Source organism: Fundulus heteroclitus, chromosome 23, assembly GCF_011125445.2.
Source record: "Fundulus heteroclitus isolate FHET01 chromosome 23, MU-UCD_Fhet_4.1, whole genome shotgun sequence".
Taxonomy (NCBI): Eukaryota; Metazoa; Chordata; class Actinopteri; order Cyprinodontiformes; family Fundulidae; genus Fundulus; species Fundulus heteroclitus.
Genome location: NC_046383.1, coordinates 21420965 through 21444216, shown reverse-complemented (window position 1 = coordinate 21444216; position 23252 = coordinate 21420965). Strand labels below are relative to the sequence as shown.

The 23252-nt window shown below is 39.6% G+C and overlaps 1 protein-coding gene across 3 annotated transcripts in view; it reads right to left on the bottom strand.

Annotated features, from left to right (window-relative positions):
* LOC105939853 (amyloid-beta A4 precursor protein-binding family B member 2) overlaps positions 1–23252 on the bottom strand; it is a 57941-nt gene that overhangs the window by 15991 nt on the left and 18698 nt on the right. The window lies entirely within an intron of this gene.

Below are 23252 nucleotides of genomic sequence, written 5' to 3'. Positions count from 1 at the left end.
AACCATAAACATCATAAAGCCTGCCCCCAGCTTGTAAGAATAGACAAGAATATATTTTCTCTTAAAACTGTTGGAATTAATGTTCAACCTGCACTCCTCAACACTCATCCACCTTTTCATGAAAACAAGAAAAGAATATTAGAGAATACATAAATATATATATATATATATATATATATATATATATATATATATATATATATATATATATATATATATATATATATATATATATATATATATCTTTCTGAAAGTGTAAAAGCCTATTTGGGTATTTTAATATGCAATTTTGCAATAAATGACACTAGTAAAAAGCATGCTTATGTTTTATTTTCAAGCATTTTCGGAATTGGAATGAAAACATCCTGGTGCCATAAAATGTTAAACTCTGGCTTATAATGGCTAAATCACTAAAGAGAACTGTTTAGCACAGCTCCATGTGCTGACACTATAACTTTGTCAAATAACAAGACAACAAATTAATAAGCATTAAAGTACGGTTTATGGGTTGGATTTCTGCAATGTTATCAGCGTGTAAAAACTCATCTTCAGAACCCATCTCTGCTCGAAATGGTGATCTGCCCCATGTAATCTACTTTCAGCAGTTATCGTCAATTATTGCAGCCGTAAACTGCAGAAAATACGGGCATGGCTGCTCCTTCTGCTTTTACTCACTCGGCTTCTATGTCAGGATGAGCTCCAGTGCATTATGAGGCGGAGGGATATTTCAGCTGATTATACTCACTGTGTCTGTGGCGCGGCAGCGTCACTTATTTTAGAGCCCAAATAAGCGACTTCCCTTTCAGAAACAAGCCCCAAAACTGCAACCAGCGACTCATGAAATTTACAAGCGATTTTAGAAAAAAGAAACCCAAAGTCCCATGAAAAAAGCTGACTTGGCAACAGTGAGTGCTGGTCTGTTGTGCTACAGTCTCTAGCATTCTTGGAACTACAGGAAGTGGCGAAGGTAAAACAACACAGTCCAGAGAGCGCTGCGAGAAAAAAATATTAACCCGATTAACGGCGTTATGGTTTAACATATATATACAGGACTGTCTCAGAAAATTAGAATGTTGTGATACAGTTCTTTATTTTCTGTAATGCAATTAAAAAACATGAAATGTCATACATTCTGGATTCATTACAAATCAACTGAAATATCGCAAGCCTTTTATTGTTTTAATATCGCTGATTATGGCGTACAGCTGAAGAAAACTCAAAAATCCTATCTCAAAATATTAGAATATTTCCTCAGACCAAGTAAAAAAAAAAATTATAACAGCAAAACAAAATCAAACATTTGAGAATGTCCATTAATGCACTCAGTTAGTAATCCTTTTGCACAGATTACTGCATCAATGCGGCGTGTCATGGAGGCAATCAGCCTGTGGCATTGCTGAGGTGTTATGGATGCCCAGGATGCTTCAATAGCGGCCTTTAGCTCATTTGCATTGTTGGCTCTGGTGTCTTTCAGCTTCTTCTTCACAATACCCCACAAATTCTCTATGGGGTTCAGGTCAGGGGAATTGGCAGGCCAATCAAGGACAGTAATGCCATGGTCAGTACACCAGTTACTGTGAGGATCTTATGTCGTCTCTTAACCACTACCATACTTGTGATTTAGTTTACTGAACCAAGCTGAGTGTTTTTCAAGGCTCAGGAAACCCTGCAGTGTTTCGAGTTAATTAGACGATTCAAGTGATTAGTTGAATAGCCTACTAGTATACTTTTTCACGATATTCTAATATTTTGAGATAGGATATTTGGGTTTCTTAAGCTGTACGCCATAATCAGCGATATTAAAACAATAAAAGGCTTGCAATATTTCAGTTGATTTGTAATGAATCCAGAATGTATGACTTTTTATGTTTTTTAATTGCATCACAGAAAATAAAGAACTTTATCACAATATTCAAATTTTCTGAGACAGTCATATATATATATATATATATATATATATATATATATATATATATATATATATATATATATATATATATATATCCTAAAATGTTAACAAAAACGTTGATTTACAAAGCAGACACTAATGACATCAATGACAAAAAAAATCACCTGACAATATGGCAACCATTTTAGGCGGATTATTATTGAAATAACTGTTTCTGATTATTTTGAATCGTGGTTGTAAAGAACATTGCTTTAACAATGCCAGTGACTGGCTGTGGTCAGTGCAGCGCTCCACAGACTCAGGAACCCAGCTTCACCCACAAGACTACGCTCTAACACCAACACTCTGTTTGTAATACTCTCTTTACACTTGTTTTTTTTTCAAACTAAAGAGTATTTGCAATGGACTTTTTAAATTACAGTGTGATTTCATTAGGCCTTTAAATCTTTTGTTTTATTAACATGCAGGAATTTCATTAGAACTCTTAATGATTTGATGGCTATCCCTGGAAATTCCCCCCTGAGAAAAAAATAAATGCTTTGCTTCTCAGTCTATCTGTCTGCCTGTCTGATAGTGATTAACATTTCCCCAAATAAAAATCCCTGAAGCAATGTCTTGTATGCTCCTCACTGTTTCCTTTGGTTTACAGTCCTTGGGAACACTTAAAGCAATCATGAAGCTAGGTCTGCTTTCCTCTCTTAAGTGCCTGTTTATGCTGTCTACATATTTCAATGGAACGTTCCTAGAAGCAAAAGGAAAACTGAAACATAATATTAACACTAAAATGATAAAACAATATTTATGCCAACATGCCCGTGCAAATTCTCACTTATCCGGGTCATTGCAACAGCAAAGACGCTTATATCAGAGGCAACCGGACTTTCACTCAGTTTTTCTGAAAACGTTTCAGCACCTATCCAGGCTCGTAGTAGAGCAATATACAATATGTATGTCATAATCTAATTACCTTTAAAACATAAAAGAAAAGAAGTATATATTTGCTCCTGCTCCTTAAATTTTATTTACTTTGCTGTGGACCTATACACATCTTTAATAAAGTGAACTAACTAGTAGTGCCAGGCTCGTTAAGAAAAAAAACAAACATTTCCCTTTTTAGATAACAATGTAATTCCTCATAGTCAACGCAGTATTCTTTATAGAACAAACTGTAAAAGCTAAGATAGCAACATCACATTATTATCAGTAGAAATTTGTTATTTAAGAGATTCAGAAAAAAACATTGTACTTGTAAAAAATATATCAATGGTGTCTTAAAATCCCTCATTTTGAGAAAACGGTGTTCGAATGAGCTGAAATAATGACTGTGGATATTAAAATTACTGTTCCAGACATGTAAAACTTTACATTTTAACCGGAATGGATATTTCATATAAAGATCCTCAATGGCAACTCAATGTTACAATAGCTTGCCATAGCAAAAGCCTTGCAACCGCTTGAGGAAACACTGCTGACGCCTGAACTTTTTCTGGCATTGTATTAACGTTACTTTAACCATTAGAGCAATATGATGAAAAATGTTAGCGGTTTGGAAAGCATAACCTTCTAATGTCCTGATGCATCTCTTATCTCATGCTTCTAATATCGTACAATATCTTGAGACTGGTAACCAGGTAATGTCTCATTCATACCAGGGCTGTGTGTGTCCATTTATGAGAAACTTGGCTGTGATTTATGAACTGCAGAATACATAAAGAAATTGCCTGATTTTTTTTGTGAATAAAACTCATTATTTAGTTTGATAAAAGGAAAAGGATAACAGATAACCTGTTATCATCCGCTAATTCAACGGATGGTGCCATTGGAGGTCAGACGGCCCCTTAATATAACTGGCATGGAGAAAACACTGCTAAATTAAAAAGATAGACAATTCTGTGAAAGAAATAAGTAAACACAGCTTTCAAGACACACATGTGATTATGGAATAATAAGCATTCATTATGCAACACATTACATAATTTGCAATTCCTCTCCCGTAGACCTGGTTGATGATGATTTCATTTAAAAAAAATAATTTTTGATTGATCAGACCAAACCATATTCTTTCGCTTCTTTTAAATCATACCCATCTTTTCAAGGTTCCCTCCAAGGAAGTGCACATCCATGTATATCAGAGCTATCCATCTAGCTCTATCCAAAAAAAGAAGAGAACGTTTGTTGGCTTAATTTGGCATTGTGGGGGTTTTAGAAAAGACGGTCCAACCCCACTTCTGCCTCAGAATGAATGACACGTACACATCAAGAGATGTCAGAGGAGATTTTGGTGGGGAAAGTCTGGGGAGATGATGCATTCAATCTCGAGACAGGAGAGCGATAGAGGCAGGAGGCCAGAAAGCTAAAATGAAAAAGGTGGGAGTGGAGGAGAGAGAAATGGAAACGAGATGCGAGACCCTCTGAGGCCTAGATGGTGTAGAAGAAGGTGGAGAGAGAAAAACACGAGGCAAGAGATGAAAGGTATGAAAGCAGCAAAGCAGGGGGATGAGTTAGAGCAACACTCTCTACACTCATGTGTCTTTCCCTCTCTCTCTCTGTGCTCCACATATTTTCGGAGCTCAATAAAGGTTGAACTTGACTCACTACTACCAATCTCTCTTTGATGCTGACGGCTGTGGGGCAGGCTCACCCAGAGAGGATGTGCGCGACTCGATGATTAAATGAGGTCACGGCTGCAGACGCGCGGGTTGAACGGGGTTTGTGAAAGTCGCACAGGGCTGTCAGCGTATGCAGCCCCGGCATCAGTCACCCGCCACGATAGCACTGACAGCGCCATGTGTAGCAGGGTTGTACAACTAAAGGAGAAGCTCGCCACTGCATGCTGAAACATAGCGCTCCTATTGCTATTCCTGTTGCTATTCCTATTGTCATTTCAGATGGTTTAGTTTCAGACACACGATTATTTGTTTTTGAATGTTAACACTCATTCATTGAGCAAAGATGAGCCTTGGGTTACAATACTTACTGTAATGTTATTATTACTTTTTAAAATGTTATTTTGATACATAGACTGAAAGAAAATGTTGAATGTTTAGCTAAAATGCATCTTGGAGCTTATTCAGCTGAAGCTTTAAAACAATGTTACCTTAAAAGGAGTGATGGGTTGTGCTCTCTTTGTTCCTTCCCCACAACTGTCCATATATATTTTTTTCATATTTGAAAATATTTATAATGATAATCATCTTTATTATCATTGCAAACTACATTATAACAAATTTGTCCCCTAAATTTAACCCACGCCTTTTAGGGAACAGTGGGCTGCCACTGCGGCCGCCTGGGGGAGCGTTTTTGGGCTAAGGGTCTTGCTCAGACAGAGCGGTGGTCTGGGGGATTTGAATCCGGATCCTTGCAGCTTCTCTACGATGCAAGTGCCCTGCTCTCTCACCACCAGGCCTCCACCCCCAAAAACAGCCAGATTATGTCTTCCTTTTAAGTAAGGATATAATGTAGTAGCCTGCTTTCATCCAGCTGATCGGCAGTGCTTAGCAGCTAGCGGCACCACTGTGTTGCTCTGTGCTCCACCCAGCAAGAAAACAAAAAACTCTGGTCACTTTGGCTCTTTCTTTGACATCTCATTAAAAGGCCGTTTAAAATGTAAAGCTGGTATATCATAAACCAGAAACCAGCCTATATATACAGACAATATGTATGTTGGGAATGGTCTACATCTAGTTCTGAAATGCATAATTTATACCTTGTTCAAATTCCTATTGATAAATAATTAACGTAATTATTCACTTCAAACGTGATACTTGACATTAAATTAATATCTCAAGCCGTTTATAGCTAAGATTAACAGATATGAGTTGAAATCTGGGATCAGTCTTAGCAGCATTTGGATTTTGTCGGAAGTTTTCTTACTTATTTCTTACTGAAGTTGTGAAAACAAATTAATTTAGACCTGACAGAGGCTGGCAGAATGAATACTCGAGACTCGTTCAGACTCAATGGACTCAAGTCTCATGAACAATATTTAATCTGTGCAATCAGGAGTTAAAACAAACTGGTATGTGGAGATAATTTGAACACATTATAAATATTGTTTATAAATGACTTTACAGTCTAATGGTTTGTGTGTTTTTATTTATCCAGCAAGCACTCACAGAAAGAAGGAGACAGACCACATCTCTAACAGAGATACACATATTCACTTTTAAAGTTGCTTTTCATTTATTTACTAGGGAGAATTGAATATAGCGGGATTTTAATGATTGGTAACAGCCCGCTCATGTTTGTTGTAGCTTCAAATCAATGGCCACGTCTCTCAAACTGAACTCTGCATTAAAAGGCTTTTGGTTGCTTCTGAACAAAATACATTTAACTTGCCTCTGACAAACATCATTACAAATGTACTTCTGCTTCTTTAAAAGTAAGAGAGCTTCCACTTTGATTTATGCAGAAATTTGACATTAATTGGAGTTAACTGATTTCTACTAGTCTTTTTGAACATAAATGCATTTTTATTGCTTTAGTGGGGTAAATGTTTACTGTATCATTTATGGCAGTTTACATGTTAAATGTAAACAAAGCGAAAGATATTAAACCTTCTCTTAAAGGATAATGATTGGAGTTGCAGCCATTCCTTGGTTTAGCCAGAGTAGCTGTCACGCCGCCATGCAGCATGTGAGAATACTAATTTCACTCATTAGAGACTCAATTGGGACTTGAGGCATAAGATTTTAGACTTGACTTGGAAGAAATAGCCGGTGTGCACCTGTGCGTCTCTAAACCGCCTCTAAATTATATATAGTGCTCTGGCCCCTCTTTCATGCTAGCCCGACACACACTCAATGATTCTGACAACGCCATGTTTTTACGGGCAGCTGAAAACATTTGATTATAACCATCTGTAAAAGTGCAAACTGTTTCCAATGCAGGGCTTTAAACATCTGATGCTGAAATAGTGCAGTAAAAACCAAAGCATCCCAGTGCTGTTGCAGAGAAAACAACACAAATGTAACTATTCCCCACCTGCTCTGACACCTTCCGTCTGCTCTGCAGCCTCCAGAATCACTCAGAAGAGACTGATGTCGCCTCCAAACCATCTGTCACTCACGCGCACACACACACACACACACACACACACACATGTACAGAGGGATGTGGCATCACCCAGACTTTAATTATCAAGCTGCTTATCAGATCGTCGGGGTCGCTTTGGCTACTATGCTAATGCATACATATGCTAACTGAAATGTCCAACAGGAAGCTCTGTGGTAGTACTGCAGTCAGCAAAAAGTAGGGAAAAGGAGCAGCGTGTGCGTGCTGTGTGTGAGAGAGTGCATGCCATTGGTTGCTGCTAAAGTAGATTTACCTGTCCTACATGCACCCAGCTTACTCTATTTATTTTGAGATGTTTCAACCTGTTCCTCTCTGTGATCTATCTGATGTTATATATGAGTTAAGATCCTCTAATTGTCCACTTGATTATTTTCCACCAAATTAGCTTAAAGGTACTTTTGGTGTGATTGGGCCTTATTTATTAGGAATTTTAAATTCCTCAGACCAGCAACCCCTGCGACCCCATGAGGGATTAGGCGGGTCAGAAAATGGATGGATGGATGGATGGATGGATGGATGGATGGATGGATGGATGGATGGATGGAAATTCCTCGTTGTCCACAGGCTGTGTCCCAGGCGTTTTTAAACATGCTGCTGTCCAGCCATTGCTTAAAAAGGCAAACATTGATCCTGAAGTCTTGGCAAATTATAGGCCAATTTCTAAATTGCCTTTTTTTGTCTAAAATACTGGAAGTTAGTCTTTGAGCAAGTTGACATTGTAGATATTCTTACGTGGTTCAATACGTTGTATTTTACTCTAGTTGATTGTAACTTATTTTATGTGTTTATCAGGTTCATTTTTGTTCAGCACTTTGGTCAGCTCTCCTGTTCTCTCTCCCAATGTGCTTATAAATAAAGCTGGCTTGGTTAGATTTATTACTAACAGCGTTGCATTTTTTTTGAGGGGACTAAAATCCAGAGTGGACATGAATCCAATCTAGGCCCAATACTAAAACGTGACGAACTTGCCACAGAACTGGTAAACAAATTCACCATCACTATAAATATATTGAAAGTAGTTATTACAAATGACTATTAAAATGGAAAGGTTAAGGTAGATTCAAATGTAAAGCAATGTACAATTAATATTACTTACAATTGAACTTATAGGTGACTTTGCATGGATAAAATCTAGAATAGTACAGCTGTAGCAGGAGAGGTGAGGCTGAGTAACTAGATAAATTAAAAAAAAGGTACCCGTAGAGGTCTGTAAAATGCTTTTTTGTACATAGTTTTGGATATGGTTGTATACAGGTACATTACATATGTAGATTTAGTATATAGTCATTATATGTAGTTCTTATATATAGTTATTTCATACTGTAAATGTAGCCATTTAGATTTATTACTACAAAGCAGATTTTTTTATTCATATCCCTTATTGAAAAAGAATCTTGAGCTTAACAAAGCTGGATTTAGACTGCAGCGATGTAAGGCAAGTTCAAAATCAATTCCATAGGGGATAGTTTTGATCCTGAACTATAAATAATTGATTTGTTTGTGGTTAAACTGAAGAGTAAAGTTATACAAGTCTCAGAAGTCTTGTTTGATCTGAGTCCAAGAATGCACTTTAAGCGCAGCAACATTATCAGCCCTCTTTCCTCAATAGTGAGTCATGCCAGTTGCCTTCAGGAGTCGCCTAATAAGCCCACCGAGCATGTCTGTGTGTAATTTAATTTGAGTATAAATCCTGTGACAACTTTAGCAAACATTATAAAGACCAAAGACAAAACTGCAACTTTACCAAAACATCACTGTCTACACAAACTGAAAATGTTTTGTTTTTTTTTACACACAAAAATGTGTGGCAGAAAACAAAGACTTTGCACCACTGTGAAAACGGCTTTCACGTAGGGAAACATAGGGATGACAACGTCATAATGTGGGCATGCGTTTTTTTTTCAATGGGTGAACACAGGGTCAGGTCAATCCTGTGAGAAAACCACAAAAACACAAGACTGGAGCAGAGATTCACCTCCCAGCATCACAACCAACCTAAAGATACAGCTGGAGCTATAATAGGTCAGGGCTTTAGATCAGTGGTCTCAATTTACAGTCTTTTTTTTGGGGGGGGGGGGGGGGGGGGGGTGTCCAATAATGTGTCCCTGCTTGAATACCTAAAACAAATAATTGGGTCACTAGCAGGACTCTGCAGAATGTGAAGACATGCTGAGAATCTCTGGCTATACTTGAGAATTGAGTTTCTCAAAGAAAATGCCCAACATCCAGATGTGCAAAGCTGGGGGGGGGGGGGGGGGGGGGGGTGATTCCTCAATATTTACATCTATATCATGGTCTTTTTGAGTATGTTAAAATTCCCAACTAGATGCACTGAAGTTTCTTGTTACATCAGTAAATGTCCAAAAATTCAAAGGGTATAAATGTTTCTGCAAGGCACTGTATCTTCTTAAAGTTCAATTTTTGTTACGCTTTTAGTTGCTAAGCAATCTCTGTTTTCGCTATCCGAACAAGTTCAAATAAAGTCATACTGTATATATTGTCTAAAAAAAATGGTTAAGACTATTTCCTAAAATTAAAAATGACTTCTCTAATACTAACATGTCCACGTGTCAAGCGGTTAAAGCGGATTTTATTAGAGTTGACTGAGAGCTAATGAAAAGCAGCACCAGTAAACGGTCTACCGTTCATGTTACGACAGCTGAGAAGGGTAAACCCCTCTGTGACCCGCTGAATTAGTCACAGCCCACAACCATTAGCTCTAATGTATATTGTCTGTGCGTAATTACCTCTCAACACTGTAAACGTGTTTACAGCACCAAGATGAGCAGCAAATTGAGCACCTGGGGGCCAGAGGAGGCCCTCGCTGAACAAGCTGTGAGACAGGATCCCTTTCTCTCTGCTCTCACGCAGGGGCAGACAGACAGATACGATCACAGAAAATCCCAGATATCGCCCCGGAGCACCAACAAAAAAAAAAAAAAAAAAAAAAAAAGAATTGGGTGTTTTAAAGTAAAACTGTTTGTGCCACATTAAATGGCTTGCTGCTCTGGCTGTGTGATCAGAGCAAATAGCTGTTGTTGTTTACTACAGCAGCTGGTGTGACTCCGTTTGATACATCCTCTATAACTCTGCGTCGCTTGATTTACAAATGCTGCAAGAGAAAACAGTGTTTTATCGAAAGCGGGGAAAGACTCCTACACACATGCGCACACGGTTTATATTGATGCAGCTTTGTGACCCAATTCCAGGGATCCGATGTGGCACTAAGGCAACCGAGGCAGGGAGGGGCGGCATGCAGAGGAAGCCGCCGTGTGTCAACAATCCTGCCGTTTTATTACATATTTAATAGCAGAAACGGTTGGGTGGAAAAGCTGAAATGACAGAGGAGTTTTAAAGTGAGAGATGTCGGGGGAGTGGGGCGGGTGGGGTGAGGGGGGGTGGGGGGTAGGTGGCATTGGGAGAGAGACGATGTCCTGCAGTTTTCCCCGCTCTTGATCATTTATACATCACACGACTCTGGATTATGTGATTTATGTCGTTCAGAAGCTCCGATGTTCGCTACTCACACAAAGCTTCAGTGAGATGTCGTTTCAGATTGACACCCCCATTCATGTTTCCCACTGATGTGTGCGTGCGTGTGAGAGCAGCGGCGTGTGGGAGAAACGCAGAATCCTGGAGTCAAGCTATTCCAAGCTCGGCTCGCGGTGCGGTTCGGATCGCATGTAACCTAATTAGCTGCGTGTGCCATAAATCATGTTCCTTGCACGTGTGAGAGGCAGGAATGTTCATCCTCCGTGTGCCGCGCCTCTCAAAGCGCTGTTCACAGGCAGAATGCCTGGAAGATGTCAAAAAGTTATCTCTCACAGCGAGAAGTATCAGGCAAGCGTTTTTTTTTTTCAGCAGGAATTAGGAGTATTAATTTTAACGGTGATAACAGTATCACAACTGAATGAATTCAACCAGACTACATCCTCTGTTGACAGAAATCCGTCTATATTTGCTTATCTTCCGCCATAATTTACTCTAAACAGCTGGTGATCCGGTTGGTGAGCGGACAAACCGTACCATATCATGTATAATACCACGTATTCAATGTTTTATGTGATACACCAACAGAAAGTAGAGCATAATTGTCAAGTGGTAGAAAAATAATACCTAATTCCAAGTTGTTGTTTTTTTTTTTACAAAAGAAATAATATCTGAAAAGTATAGTTTGCATTACCATTTAACCCGCTTTACTCTGATACCTCTAAATAAAACAGTCTAACTTCAGAAGTCACCAGATCCCGGAGCAAAATGTGAAAGAATGAACTCAACTGTTTTAAACCAACTTGCAAAACATTGTGTGTAATAATAACAATAAAAAAAACAGCCTAAACATAACATTCTCATGCTAAAATGTGATGGTGGCAGCATCAGAGTTCATTAAGAGATAGAAGGTGCTAAACATGGGGAAATCCCAGAAAAAACGCTTCAGTCTGACTGAACTAAGGGGAAAAATCTTTACTTGTGGAAAGAAAAATCAACCTCATTCTCCTTTCAGCTCACAACTATGCACTTCACACTGTTGATCTATCCTTTTAAATTCCAGTCTGTGCTTGTGATGTGAAAAACAGTACAAGTACAAGGGATATTAATACATGGGCAAGGCTGAAGGTTTTAAAAAGATTCCTTTGAACTGAGTTGTGAAAAACTAATGCGATCATTCCAATGGATTGTACCAAAAAAAGTAAATAATTTCTAATGTTAGGTATCATCAAGATGCTGCATAATAAAAAAAATGTATATGAAAGGACTTATTGCATTTATAGCTTCCTAATTAGCCTGCCCGACTAAGCAGTCGACTGTGTTCAAAACGAACGCAGTAGACTTTTCTATTTATTTAAAAATAAAGCAGAAACATGAATGGATGCACACACACACACACACACACACACACACACACACACACACACACACACACACACACACACACACACACACACACACACAGCAGATGTTGATTTGACAGTACAAACTGGGCCAAGTGGTTTAAATTAATTCACCATTCTCGCTTAATGAGGAAGAACAAGCAAACAGCAGCGTAAACCGCCACCCTTCATTCTCCACCTGAGAACACCACCTGCCCCAGCATATAATCGATTTATTAAAAAGAAACACGTCGTTTCAGCAACACAACTGTGACGCCACACACCACTTTCCCCACTGTCAAGCCAGGGGAAGCCTTTAATGTGTCTTCTGGGCAGATTTGGGTTAAACAGCAGACAGATATCAGGGCAGCTTCTTTGACAAGGTTAACTGACCCTCATGGCGACGTTCAGCTGAGCGACAAGAAGCGGCTCTTTAAAGTTCACGCTTTTAAAACGCTTTTGTGTTGGAGTTGTGTGGGCCGAAACTAGATGGATGCCACCATGAGCAGCTGCTCAGGTCACAGACCTATTAGGAGGTTTAAAAAATAGGCTTTTATGATGTTAGTTATTCAGGCGATGAAATATTCATTGAGAGTTCTGCTTAATTTACATTTTAAACATGGGAGGTAAAAAAATAAACTTTTCTGTCATTTGTGCTATTGATTTCTTTTCAGTTTTAAGCTGCTGGAAATGCAAACATTCCTAAGGTGTTACCATGAGTTGAGAAAAATCATGAACAGCTTATGTTATCGTAGAAAGATGTTAGATCCACACCTAAAACACACTGACATCTGGTTTTATTAAGAGATGCCCCAAGAAATTGGACAGCTTTACACATTTTTACCCTTGAAAGTACATTTATATCTTTTTGTCTACTCAGTAAAAGGGCCGTAGCTTTGCACTAAAAGGTTGCGCTAACAGCAACAGCGTACAGAAGAGGACTTGATTGGCTATTTTTAGTTTCAGTTTAATCCGAGGAGGCATAACAGGAGTAAGTAGCCACTAGAAAAGAGAAATTATCTTCTAGGCCGACTGCTTTCTGCCCCTAAAATAAATAATTAATACTTGTTCCCAGCAGTAAGGCTGTTTAAGGCTCCTTTATGTTCACATAACTGAATGATTTAGCTTAGTTTTTTTTCCTTCTTCTCATAAAAAAGTTGCCTACTGCTGTTATTTTAAATGGATGTTCTGATTTAGAAAGAAAATAAAGAAATTAGTGGACTATAATCTGTCTTGTCAATCAGCAAAGATAGATATGCTGTAATTCTTTACGATGGATTTAATTTCTAAATACCTCTGTTGTATAATCTAGAGAATTTTACTATTTTAGTACAGTTTCGCTGACACAAAGAGAGATAGCTCTTTAACTTTGCTACTTTTGAGAAAAAATTATTTTTATTTCACTGTGTAAATATATCATATTTAAGAAAAAGTGCTGTTTTGAAAACCTTGCAAAAAAAATGCATCCTTTGCTTTATTTGATTTGTTCAAATAGGAGAATTATTCAACTGTTGAGCTGCACTGTACATCTTCTACTGCTAAAAAAGGGATAAATATGCATTTTTTATTGGAAATTGTGAAGGCAATCACAGAGTAAGTGAAATTGGAAAAAGTAAGAAAACCTGCCATCTTATATAGATCTATCTCCATGAAATCTCAGTAGCTTCCACATAAGAAACAGCACTAGAGCCCTAAGCTACAAAATCTGAAATCATTCCTCTTGAAAAGTTCCCCCCCTCCGTGGTGTGAAGGGGATGCAACAGGGACGCAATGGCTGCCTGCTTGTCCTGCTGCATTCAGACTCCAATGATCAGCAAACATCAGCGTCGCCTCAAATTTCTCTGTGCCACAACCTGGGCCGGAGAGGATTTAATCGGGAAGAGATTTATTGGCGGACGGGGCTGGGGAGAGAATCTATAGGGAGAGCAGGAGGGGTAATCTTTCAGGAAGACAGGTATTACAGCAGGTGTGCCCCTAACAATGCTAATGCAAGCCGGGGAGCGAGCAGGCTGCAGAGAGGAGCGGAAAACTGGGAGAAAACGGCGGAAGTTCTGGGAAGCATTTTGAAATTCACAAAAGGGGGTGGCGGCATCTGACGCTCAGTGAGGAAGAGGGAGAGGCCAGGGACACAACCTCGACCGCCCTGGCGACCAATGATGAGCATTTGGTACCTCGATAAGAGCAGCTAGGAAGCTGGAGTGATGGATTGTGGGTAAATGAAAGGAGCTGATGGGAAGGAGCGGCTCAGATCGAAGCAGGAGCAGGGAGCAATGGCCATCAATCACTCTGACATCTATCAAATAGGTCTAGGTGTTGAGGCTCCGTCCCTGGGGACCACCAGAAGGACATGTTGCATGTTAATTAAGGCGAGAAAGGCCTCGACATCAGCAAATAAAAACCCAGAGAAGCGCTCACGCCCGCGGCCCGACCCGCATGCAAAAAGCTCCCTTCATTGACATAAATAAGAGGAGATTGCAAGAATGTGTTGAGCTCTTAAAAATTTATAACACTGGAGGCGCGTGTGCCTTTTCTCCTCTCTTCTTTTCTCCTCTATATGCCACAGCTGTCCATGGAAGGTCAGCAGCTGGGGGGAATAAGGGAGAGCTGAAGGGAATAGGCGAGAGTCCCACTGCTGCCCAGTAATGAATATGAATGAAACGTGCAAGCAATGTGTGTGTGTGTGTGGAAGCGTGCTGCTGTGTGTTTGCTCACATGATGCATTAGCGGGCAGAGGCGACGCTTAAAAAGCAAGAAAGGCAAACATCAAGTCAACGCAAAGAATTCATTAGATTTTTAACGTTGTTGTAGGTGTCAAACGGCAGGGGTACAAATGGGAGCTGGGGCCGTTCTCCTGTGCCGTAAACTACTTCAGTCCGGCTTTTTGTTCTTTGTTTTTTTCCTCGTCATCCTTAAACAGATAGATCGTAGTTTCCGAAATGAAGTTCTATTAAAAGCTTTTAAGCAATGGATATATTACGTGTATTGCAAAAGTTTCTGAGCAAGACGTCTGCCAGTATGAGATTCGCATGGTTGTGATAACCTTGGATAAAAATCCCATGCTTTCATAGAAATATATAAAAAAAAACACGTAAGATTTAATTAGGCAGTCCTCCTTTCATGCCCATCCCATGATGAGCCTACGTGTTGAGATGGAAAATATTTCACAACCCACAGATTGGTCAATGCTTTTTTTTTTTTTAGCCAGCTGGTCTGCAGTGCTTAGCTAAAAGTGGTGGGAAGGGTGGTGTGGCGTTAAACTAGGTTACTACAGGGTTACTACAGGGTTATTACAGGGTTATTACAGGGTTACTCTCTGCTCAATCCAGCCCTCTCTATGGCATCTCATGAAAAGCGATTTGAACCACAACAACGCTGTAATGCAACATTTTAGCGGTTCTGGGGATAAAAATCCATTTACCGAATGAAACCGCTTTGTGCGAACACTACTTTAAGTGTCTTTAAGCTATCGGCTTTGCGTTGGGCGGATATTTACACACAAACTGATGATTACTTTAAATGGGAAATGGTAGTCGGAGGCGGTGCACCAACCATTGATCTTCCTAAGTTAAATACCGACCCTACTGAGAATGGCACGTGTAAAGAATGGTGAGCGCCATCAAGATAAAAGTAAAGCTGCATTAAAAACAAAAGAAATCTCACAGCAGTTTAAGTAAATGTTGTTTTATTTAATTTTTTACACAGCCTTAGTATTGCTTCAATAAGTAACTCAGTTGGGATAATCCTGATCCCTATTAGCCAGTTTTTGAGGCGGAAGGTAACAGCTAACCTGAGTGGGGTTAAGATAAAAGTGGACCTCCACAGCCTTAAAACAACTCCAGTCTCAAAGAATTCATGCATATTTCATGACTTTTTAAACAGTTTTCAGATTTGCATTGGGAAGGTTATTACAAAGAAACTGGAAATTAACACAGGAGAGGTAGGGAGGAGGGGGTGCACCACCAACATTCCTGTAGGAGAAGACATAGTGGGATCTGAACCTGTAAAGCCTTTCTTGTCAGAGTAGCTGTCTGATATAAAGGTGAGGCAGTGTAAAAATAAAATCTTATGGTGATGTAGGTTACAGTTATCGTGTTCATTTTTTTCACTGCCTTACTTTTCTGTTAGGTAGATTATTTCACGTGTTCATCGCTTCCTTCCTTCATTTCTTGTTTAAATAACCATTTACCTCTTTGGAAATAAACCCCCAATTGAAACATTATGATGATTGAAGGTTCATTAAATTAACTCCCATGTTGCTGTTGAAGTTGGAGTTGTTTTAAGGTCATTCAAGTCTACTTTGGACTTGGCCCCACCCGGACTAGCTGTAAGCGTTGGCCTCTAGGACCAGATAACCTGGATTTATCTTAAACGAAGACTATATGAGAGTCATCTACTACAGAAAATATACTAACTGCTCATAATCTTTCTTTCTCTCTCTTTTTTTTTTTAGAGAAACAGAAAAATGCTGAACTTTTCCTTTAAATCAGAACGAGGAGAACAGGGGGGACACCGTGCACGCAGGAGGACGCATACTTCCATGCAAATCTTCACATATCCTCACTGGAACTCTATCAGGCAGTAAAATGAGATGCAAATGCCAAAAATAGTAGCACTCGCCAACACACTAAAAAAATAAGCCACGTCTAATATCAAACAGCTCCTGAGAGCCGTGACAACAAACACTTTGAAAAGCCCCCACAGCCCATGCAGCCTGCTTAATCTTGTCTTTCTCAATCCTGCCTCTGCTTACTTGGTCTCTTTCCCACATATCTGACTCCCTGAGCATCTCTGCCGTGCCTCCGCGGCTGTAAACCGCAGCCAAGAGCCGGCATCGCTGTTCCTGATGGCTTAACAGAGTGAGAGAAAGAGTGGGTGAGAGCAGACACCGCCGGAGCATCAAAGGAGTAAATGGGTAAAACAAATGTGAAGCGCCTCCGAATGCCAGCACATGCACCAGAAAGAGCAGTCAGAATCAACAGAGAGGAAAGAAAGAGGGACGGACAAGGAGAATGGAAGGATGGCTGAACTACGTCGAGTACTCACGCTGGCGGACATCCTCGCCCAGATAGTGACAACTACTTTCCTGTCCTCCTAAGCTCCACCGAGCGTTGTGACACTGCTTCAGCCCTCTTGCCGTAGATTCCCGGGGGTAACTCTCTTCCTTGTGCCTCTTCTCTCTTTCTTTCCCTTTTTCCTCCTTTTTTTTTTTTGGTCCTCTGGGGCTTCTTTCCCCCCCGTTCTCTTCCCCTCCCCCTGCTTCTCCTCCCCGCGTCCCTCAGATACACCTTTCCTCCCCCTTTTCTTTACACCTCAGTCCACACAATCCGAGGAGTCTCCCACAAAGTCCTGGTGTGTTCAGGTCACTGCGAGCTTGGAAGAACCCCCCTCTCTCTCTCTTTTACTCTCTCTCTCTCTCTCTCTCTCTCTGGCTCTCTCTGCAATCCACGCTTTCTGTTCTGCTTGTCTTGAACCTGATTTTTTTCCTCTTATCCTTCCGTTCCTCTCTCTCATCTTATTGAAACTGTGGGGGTAAAAAAACAAAAAACAAAAAAAAAAAAACAGAGAATGCGTCTCCCTTACTAAAGTGCAACAGCAGAGAAACAAAGAGAGGCAGATGGAAGAAGAGGCAACGCTTCACAGCCAATGGCAAAAGAGGGGAGGCTGACAAGAGCGCTGGAGACAAAGAGTGGAAATAGCGCAAGAGTGTTACAGACAGAATGATGGGATCGTGAAGTGGGCTGAAACACACATATATGCACGCACTGAGTGCTCCAGATATAGACCTATGACTTCATCAGTTCAAACACACATGCAGATGCACACACGTATGTGCAAACACTCGCGAATGCAACCAGGCGTGCACCGCGGCGACTTGCTGAGTGCTACAGATATAGCTTCATGACTTCATCGAGGTGCAAAACCTCTCCTCCTCCCCCTCGGCGTCGCCCCGCCCTGTTCTAGAGGCAGGGGGACTCATTCATATTGAATCGAGCTGCGGGAAAGACAGAGGGAGCGCACTCAGGGCCAGACTGGGAATATTCCTTTAGATGGATGGATACAGGAGGAGACAGAAGACGACAAGGGAGATGATGGATAGAGCAAAAAAAAAAGGGCGGGTGTTCTTCTGCTTGCTTTAAAAACATGTTTGATTTCTACAATTTCTGTTGTTCGAATCTTGAGCTTACTTTTACCTTTTTTCTCCTGTACTCTTGGATTTCTCTGTAACTTGTGTATTTTCAATAAAATCATAAGGCCGGATATTGCCATTAAAACATTTTTTTTTTTTTTTTACTGCATATTGCACTTAGTTTGAACATAATAACCTGACAATAAAAACAACAGAAAAGTTGACATCCATATTATCTGATGAATACATTTGAAGTCTAACATAAAAATCCTGTCATCGGTTTACTAAAGAATTTATGAAAATATATTGACACACAATAGAAAATGCTCAATCGTGGGAGTCCAATTACTGGCAGGTTTACATTTAATGCTCTGCATTCAGGTAGTCATTTGCCAAGGCCAATTCTATTTATTATTTATATTATTTATTTATATTTATTAGAGAGTTCTTGCAAAATTTTATTATTTTTTTTCTGAGTAAGGTTCATATAATTTTCCTGGTAGTTCTTTTCAGTAAATACGCCGACAAACAGATCAGTGTTGCTTAATACAGAAGCCTACAGACACAGTTTGCTATGCAACTTAACTAAACCCACTTGTATTCAAAGCCCAACTTTTTTGGGTGTGATATTTTTGTGTTGTGTGCAAAAGCTGTGTGTGGCTGAAAAATAACATGCCCGATGACCTAGAACACACCAAATCCACTGTGAAGCATGGTGGTGGCACCATCATGCTGTGGGGATGCTTTTCTTCAACGGGGTTAGGGAATTTGGTCAAATTAATAACAAGATGTATGGAGCAAAGCCTGGAAGTAAACCTGTTAGAGACTGAACATGTCTAGCCCAGTGGTTCAACTTCCAGTAAGACAACAATCCTGAACATGAAGCCAGAGTTACAATAGTTTAGATCAAAGCATAAGTCCTGAGACTTAAATCAAACTGGTAGTCTGTGGCAAGACTTGTACAAAGCTGTTCTCCATCTTTTATGTTTTAATTGGTAAACTGCCTCAATGTATAGCGCTTGTCTAATCATAGCTACCACTCAAAGTCACTTTACACAGCAAGTCTCATTCACCCAGCCACATTCAGATCAGTACATAACTTGCCGTCTGGTGCTTTGCCAAAACATCTTTGACACATGGCAGGCGAAGAAGCTAAATGAAACCCACAACTTTCGGATTCCAAGACACCTACTCCTCCCACAAATCCACAGCATTTCCTATTTCAGTCTTTGGATGTGCGAAACTGACAAAGACATGACTTGCAGCTGGTTCTACAAAGTATTGACTCTGGGGTCTGAAAACAACATCTTTTCAGGTTTTTTACTTGTTGAAGAAAACGTGATAAATGTGTATTTTTTTTCCCTTCCAGGTGACAATGCGCACGGTCCCATGTTGGTCTATCTATCACGTAGTCCTGGTAAAACTCCACTGAGGTTAGGGGTTGTGAAGTGATAAAAGCTGTAAGAAGTATGGCTGTTTATGTCAGGCACTGTCAGCTTCTAAGGGCAACAAAACTTGATGACAGTGCCCTCTAGTGGCGGTTCTGAGCACTTTAAATGTCCGGCAAATTTACCTGGGCCATGGACACTAAACATGCCATCCCTTTATCGGATATGGCGTCCTACAATGCCATGCATTTCATAAAAGACAACCAGTGCGCACACGCTCACACGCACATGCACACACACATGCATGCATGCATACATACATGCAAACACACACACACACACATACATATATATATATATATATATATATATATATATATATATATATATATATATATATATATATATATATATATATATATATATATATATATATATATATATATATATATATATATATATATATATATATATATATATATATATATATTTGCATGCATATGTATGTGCACGTCTTAAGCAAAACACAGAGCAGGATGCAGACTGCAGGTTTTATATCCTGGTGGGAGGGGGAGAATGCACAGAGTGCCACTTGTAATGTTATTAGAGGAGAAAGAGATTGCAGTGAGGAAATAAAGCATAAGAGGCAGAGCTGTCCTGGGTTGACCCTCTCCTCCTCCTCCTCCTCCTCCTTCTGCTGCTACACGCTTTATCCATTACCACTGAGAGAGACAGTTGCTGAAAGTTTCTCAGTCCTCTGAGATGTTAGAGGGTGGAGGGACTTTTCTGTCTTTCTTCTTCTCTCTTTATCTCCTTCACACACAAGCAGCTACTGTTGCAGCAGTCTTCATAAAAGGAAGAAAAAGATGGATAGATGGGAGGTGGGATAGGATGAATGAAAGAGGAAAAACACAGCAGTGCTTTAAAGACGAAGAGAAAAACAACAACAAAAAAAGAGCGAAACGAATATAGGGTTTTCACTATTTTAAACTCCATTTCACCCGACGAGACACCAAACATAGGAGGTTTCTTTAATTTGTGAGATAAATGAGTGGCAGATCGTTGAAGTGGCTTTCAAGGGGCATCACACTCTAAAAGACTTTCTTTGGACTTCAATCGAGAGGACGAGGGAGGTTTACATCTCCAGTGATGAGAAGAAAAACACAGGAATGTGGAAAAAAAGTATTTCCACTCTACAGATTTCCTCCTTTTTGCTTTTCTTTCACATCTAAATGTCTCAGATCATCAAAAAGATTTTATATTATGAGACACAGATTGCTTGAAAAACGTCAATGTGTACACGTGTTAAGGGGAAAAAACGGCTAACCAAACCAACCTGGGCCAATGTGAACAAGTGGCTGCGCCCTAAAGTACCTGGTTGCCCCTTGGAGGCAACAACTCCCATCAGTTCCAACAAATGGTTATTAGTCTTTTGCATCTCTGCAGAGGAATTGTGTCCCACCCCTGATTAAGCAATTCAGCCATTAACCCGTTTAAGGTCACAAGCAGCGTCTCAATCGGCTTTAAGACCAGACTTCACTCAAAAACCTTCTTTTTTTGGCACTAAGAAATGGACTTGCTGGTGCTTGAGAAAATCCTTAACACCACCTGTTAAGTTCAAACTTACCCTGACCATCACAACAATGGGACATTGAGCTTTTCATACTGGGCCCTGACAAGTATTTTCCCTGCTAAAGGATTTAATCTGTTTCACTTTTCTGTCACACTTGCATGTTTTGGATCATTGGACAGGTTTTAAGATAATGTTGCATTCAAATTGTCCTCGGAAGTCAGAATTTACGAACTCCGTGTCGTCAATTTTCAACTGGAACGTTGGATTTACAAGTCGGAAAGCCGGAGCCACCCAACCCTACCTGACTTCAGGATTCAAGACGCCTGAGATTTTGCACCAACAGTGAGTAAAACCTTTGTACTTTGACTGTTTTTAGTAGTTTCTTGATTTCTGTAACATTGATTCAGTCGTACACATGCTACTTTTCAGTGTTTATAATATGAGCTGTATCAATGCTGTTTATGTCTACTAAATAATGTGTCGTTGGCCACAATAGCCACAGTTATCAATGAAGAATCGGCACCTACTCAGATACACACACTTTAAGAAACATTCTGTGTCTCAAGCTGGCTGTATTTGTACATTTAACAAAGGATTTGCTGCGAGCAAAGTGTTATTTTAAGCCCTCCTGGATGAGTTGCCATTGTGCTTTAAAAAGGGGCCTTGTAACCCATTCCAGAATCATAGATGTTTCTTTGTTTTTGTTTTTTTGATATTCTATACGTTGTACAACATTTTGGTCGGCTCTTGCTTTTAAATGCGCTTTACGAATAAATAGGCTTGATGTGCTGATGACTCATCTGTTGTTGAATTTCTTTAGATTGAACCATGATGTATTGCTTTTTGAGATTTCTTTTAGTCAGGTTTATTTTGGATTTCTCTCCATAATATAATAATCCTTTAAAAACTGTATTTTGTTTTAATTCAGCATGTTTGTTTGATCCATACATTTGTTTTAGGGTCTGAAGCATACGATTTGTGACAAAAAGGTAAAAAAATAAAAGATTTATAGGGAGGAGAATACCTGTTCATGGCACAGTTTGCAAACATATCCTGTGCTGGGAGCAATGAATTAAAACTTAGACTCCTCAACCCCCAGTTCCAGGCATGCTAGCCTCAGCATGTTGTCAACTCAATACTAAAAAGTTAAGACCATAGGGCGTTTGTAAATGACCGAGCGTCCCACGGGGTCATTACTGGGGAGCAGAAGGCCTGGAAAATAAGAGTAATTATGGTGTTTTAAATGCGGTTTGTGCAAATACAGATGGAATAATAATGAGATGAATTCTGTTCTCCTGTGATTTGATAAAACTCCTGATTCAGCTTCCAGCAGCAGAAATATTACACACACACACACACACACACACACACACACACACACACACACACACACACACACACACACACACACACACACACACACACACACACACACACACACACACACACATCCATCTTTAAAATACAAAGTGAGGACCGTGTCGTGACTTCCATTCATTTTCAAGCCTTTCTCTGGCCTAACCCTAATCTTTACCAGTATATGGCTATCCCTAACATAAACCTAATTGACACCTTAGTGCTAAACCTAACCCCTAGCCCGGAAGGCTATTTCAAAGTCCCACTTTACTAGTAAAATGCGCAAAAAAAAAACGATCAAGTTTCAAGTAAGTACAAGAACACACACATACATTTGTATCTTTTCACGTTTCCATCTCCTTTGTATCCAAAAGCATAACAAACGTCCGGGAATTTATTAAACAGTAGGAAATGAATGTACAGACATAATCACAAGACCTACTGGATTGGCAGGATAAACTAGTAAACCGTAGAGTTTGAAAAATTGGGATTTGTATGGGTGTATTAAGGGTAGTTTTAACATCAACAACTGCATACAGGTGATTTTTCATTTAGAGATTAACCCTAGTCCATATCAAGAAATAACATTTTTCATGCTTGTGAATGGGAATATATTATTAATAGAGATCTGTGACTAACAGGGAGGTTTGTGAGTAAAATCAACTCCTTGTACGTAACTAAATTTACAGAGTGAGCGAATGAATATTATAATATTTATATAATATATAATAATATTGATGTAAAATCCAACATTTTATGTACACAGGGTGTTTGCATTCAAATGGTATGCACTAATGCAGGCAGTTTATTTACAGCATACAGAGTTTGCTGAACTATCTGTATTTCCAGCAGCAGTCAGATAAATGATCCAGAAAATTTGCCATTTTATCAACTGACTGAAGCCGTACCTTTTCTAAGGGAGCGATTCTGCCGAATCCAACGTCTCATGATGGAT